We start from the raw sequence: 4979 nt of genomic DNA, 5'->3' as shown, positions 1-4979 counted from the left end.
GATTAGCACAATCAATGACAGCCTTGTTGATTTTCAACCAATCCATACCAAGGATGACATCAATGCCTGAAGATTTAAGCTCAATGAGAGAGGCAAGGAACCAATGGTTTCCAATTTCAATTTGGTTACCATGGCTTATCTTAGAAGCGATCATCTGTCCTCCAGGGGAAACAACTGAGAAACTCTGAGGCAAAGATTCCATTGGTAACAACTGCTTCTGGGAGAACTTTTGTGACACAAATGAAAGCGATGCTCCAGTATCAAACAAAACAGATGCATGTGAAGAGTTAACAGGTAAAGTACCAAGAACGACGTCTGTGGCCTGCTCAGCTTGCTCAATGCTGATGTTGTGGAGATGAGCCGCCCTCGGACCCGACTTTGTGCTGGGGTGGAAAGCACGGGTCGAAGCAGGAGCACGCACCATCGCATGTGTCGGAGTCGAGCGAGGTGGTGGTGGCGGCAGCTTCTGAGTGCAGAAGGTGGAGATGTGTCCAGCTTGCCCACACTTGTAGCACGTGATACCGGGGCGAGGAGCCGGCGGTCTCGGAGGTCCTGGAAGTGGCGGCCTCGGCAGAGGCTGAGAGACTCTGAAAGCTGGACGAGGAGCTGGCGGGCGGAGAACTGGTGGGTGGGGAGCATACCCTGCTGGCATGTGGTAAGCTCCTGGAGTTGTGGGATAAGGGACCCACAACCTCCTCTTTGGTGTCGGTGCAGAAGGACCACCAACATCTCGAGAATGCTTGCGCGATTCCTCGAACGCAAGTCTTCCTGTCTCTTCCTTGACTGCATTGTTGACTAGCTCATCGAAAGTCCTGGCTGGCACATGAGTCAATGCATATCTGAGAGAAGGTTTGAGGCCACTGCGGAATCTCTTCTGCTTCTTTGCATCAGTTGGCACCTCATCGCCAGCATAGCGAGCCAGATCTGTGAACTGTGAGCTATAGGTGATCACATCATTGTTGCCCTGCACAAGCTGACAGAACTTTTCTTTCATGCGCTCCATAATGCCATCTGAGATGTGATGACTCCGAAAAGCCTCCACAAACTGATCCCAACTGACATCAGCACCACCTCTCATCTCCTGATAGTGATCCCACCAAGCTGCGGACCCTCCTTTCAGCAAGTGTGTTGCATACTTCACCTTATCTTCAGGTGCCACTCCAGCTATGTTGAGCATGCGATTCACATCGCGTACCCAATCATCCGCATCCAAAGGCTGAGGAGTAGCATCAAAAGAGCGAGGGTTTAGCTGCAAGAAGTCCCTTATCATCACTCGGCCATTGCCCTGGCGATTTGCTTGATCGACATTATGTTGATGTTGCTGCATCTGTGCAAGCAACTGAGTCATCTGGAGCATTGCCTGGCCCATCTCAGGTGGAGGAGGTGGTGGTGGGGGAGGAGGGCGCACCATCCTGTTGATGAACAAGAATTTGATTAGTACACAGAAGGATATGAAATCCAACATGAGTGCACTAAAGAAACTTTTGAATTGCAACAGAATAACATGAGCATGACATAGATATCATCAAGGTACAAGAGAAATCAAGTACACAAGTGGTAGCCATAACATACGACGATTAGAACGATAGCATTAATAATACTTCACAAATCTCGCAAGATAGTGATATATATATATAGCTATGCAGAGGTTAACAAAACATGGTATGTGCTAACACTGTCCAAGTTATGCCAAAAGAAGATAGTTGAACAAACAATTCCAAAGGAAAGGAACTTGAACAACAGACAACAAGTTAGCACGATCATGCTAACAAGCGATAGAAAGATTTTTCAACAACCTTCATAGATCTTGTAACCAAAAGATTTAGAGGCAACATTTTAAAACTTTGAAACAAACACCTATGGTACTACGGACCCAAAACACGTGATATCCTAGATGAAACAAGGTAAGGATAGAACAAAGCCGTTACACTTCCTTACCAGAGGGTGGGTGGGTGGGGTAAGAAGTAAAATGAATGAGTTCCTACTCTCACGAATAGTTTTCCTGAATAGCTACAAAAATATCAGTTCTAGACACAACTTCGTCCGCTGCAAGGGCTCCTATAGGCAGTTAAGGCTCTGATACCAAGTCTGTAAGCCCCAGGAGTAGGGAACGTAAGAGCGCGCATGTATGAGGAGTTTTTGTGTATGAGGTCACTACAAGGGACCGCGAGGTCGCCTCGCATTCCCAAGCTTATGGGTAGGCCAAGCAAGCTCGACACGCCCATACACAATACCGACCTCATAGGCTCACGGTTAGTCCCAGGCCTGAGTGCTTCACCTTCCTGTGCACTTCAAACAAACACGCACGGTGCACAGGGTACAAGGGTGAAATACAGTGCATATAGTATCACAACAATAACGTCTAGGACACAAAAGATGGAAATAAGTTTATATAGCAACGCTCTAATGAGCAAGATAGCAAATGACACTCATAGGATACATATCCCAACAATACATCATACATCATGCGGAAGCGAATATAGCGTCTGAGTACAGACAAGATGCAAATGGGCATAAGATGCCAAGAACATAAATCAGACGATGCCCATATCCACGGATCTCAGGTCGCTGCTAAGGAACTCTCACTGCGGACCGGAAACATCCTCATCATCATACTCCACGTAGTATCCTCCTGTCGGATACTCGCAAGGAAACGTACCTGCAAGTCGGGCCAACGGTTGCCGAAAGATAGATAGAAAGCAGAGCGTGAGTACCAAAGCACGTGTACTCAGCGAGACTAGAACTAGGCTATGCTCGCCGGGCTATATGGTGGGTTTAGTGGCAGCAAAACTTGTACTAATACTTATAGAGACACACTACAACTTCCGTCTATTTAGAGAAGGTAAGAGAGCGCATACAAGGATCCAACTATATACTACATCAAGCATAACCCAGCCAAATACACATATCCCCTTCAACAAGGCGAAGAGGCAATGTAAAAGGCACTCAACGGTTGACAAATTTTATAGATATTGGTTGTAGTAATGCTATATTACTACGCAAGTTATTAGCAAATTATTAGCAACAAGTATAAGGTATAAGTTGTTCTATAATCAAGCCATACAATTCCAAGTCGTCCATAACCGCGGACACGGCTTATCGATAAGATGTACACCCTGCAGGGGTTGCCCAAAAGTAACCATACGCACGCTCGACCCTGGTGTCAAAACCAGAGGCTCACGACAAGACCATTCCCAAAGCTACAAGAAAGTTTATTGGGAGCCACCCAACTAAGCTACCCGTGACGAAGTTCGGCCGTACTCCGTACGGACCCAGAGGTTTGCGACGGCTTCCAAGGCGGGCACTAACGACCGGCCAAGGATAAGGAGTCCCGCGATATGAGTACAGTACATGATATAAACACCCGAAGGCAACAGGAAGTAAATCGTGCATATCGTGCATATGGGCAAATAAAACCAAGGTTGTGGCTCCCGCTAAACAGACTCGAGGTAAGGTAGTAGGTGATGGAGGTCCCACTCCCCCACGTACGGGTAGAGCGCTCAGTCTCGGAGCAGGATAACAAGAACTCGGGTCCTAGGGGACACTAGTGGTCGACAAAGGTGTCTCGCACCGGTGCCTCTGCATTAAGTATTATCCCACCTTAATTTTAGTTGCAATAATATCATGATTAACTTCACCAACATTATCCACAGATAAGACATGTAACAACCCCAACATATCTCGATAATATATCGAGATAAACAACAAGACCCTAAGCACGCCTACGACTCGCAAGGCTTATCAAACATCAAACAACAGCTGATAGGTAATGGAAAGGAAACACGGCTCATTATGGTAACAAGTGGAAAATAGGATACGTGACTCGAAAGAATCGCAATATAAGGGTAGCAATAGATAGCAAGAGCTGAAATGTAAAATAGGTGAAGGAGGGAGGGCTCGCCTGCAGGATCAGCGGTAGTGGCACAAGCGATATCCTCCTCGGGGTAGCACGCAAACTCCTCGTGGCACTCCTCGGTACCGGCGTCTATCGCGAAGAAGCAAATCACATACAGAGAAATAAAGTGCGCAAATCAATATAAGAAGTGCAATGCGCAATATGATTCATGGCATGTGATATGCAAGGGGTTCATGCTTGGCAAAATTAAGTGGGGCATCTAAATAGCAAGATATAAGAGTAAACCCTCACATAACATTTAATCTGATTAGTAATTTCCATTTGGTCGAGACATGGAATGGTCAATGATGCATGACAATTTAATATTCAGATTCCTTGCATTTTTCTAATACAATGTGATATAAAATTGGTTGCCTTTGGAATTATAGAACTGAAGTTATGCAGTTTCCAAGTTTTAAAGATTAGGCGCATTTTGTTAGTCCGAATTACAAAACAGAAGTAAGAAAAAGGGGTTTTCTTTCAAAACAGAGGCTACAGGAATTGATCCCTGGACATCGTGATGTATACACAGGAAGTAACCAAAGAGTCTAGTTTAGGTTTTGAAATACTACAGAGCCCAGACGTACTGAAGCAAACACTAGGGAAAACTGAACCTTAGCCAAACAAAAAGGAACCGGTGTTAACTGAACCTGATACAGAGAGAAACGCAGGCGTGAACAGAAGGAAAACTGACTCGATGGAATTGAACTCAAAATGTCCCGAGTAAGATCTGATGTAGCTTGCCACTGGGCTGGTGATCGATTTGTGATAGAAATTTAGAGCGAATGTTTTTGAACAGATCTACGCTACAGCTTATGATACTGAAACAGACTGTACTCTGAAAACTGGAACGAAAGACATGAAGAAAAGATGGGCTAGCATCCCTTGGGATTTGATCGTTGCACTTCAGGAATTAGAACAAAAGCACAACATCTGAACTACCAGCAGAATTTGATGGGAAACATGTACGAAACAAAGTGAACTAACGCCGGCGCAAGGATGGTCCAGATACAGATCAACCACCAACTCGTATTCATGACAGACACAACAGCGGCTGCAAGCAGAACAGCCACTACCGGACACA

Source organism: Lolium perenne, chromosome 4 (assembly GCF_019359855.2).
Source record: "Lolium perenne isolate Kyuss_39 chromosome 4, Kyuss_2.0, whole genome shotgun sequence".
NCBI classification, from domain to species: Eukaryota; Viridiplantae; Streptophyta; class Magnoliopsida; order Poales; family Poaceae; genus Lolium; species Lolium perenne.
Note: the sequence above shows the minus strand (reverse complement) of the source record.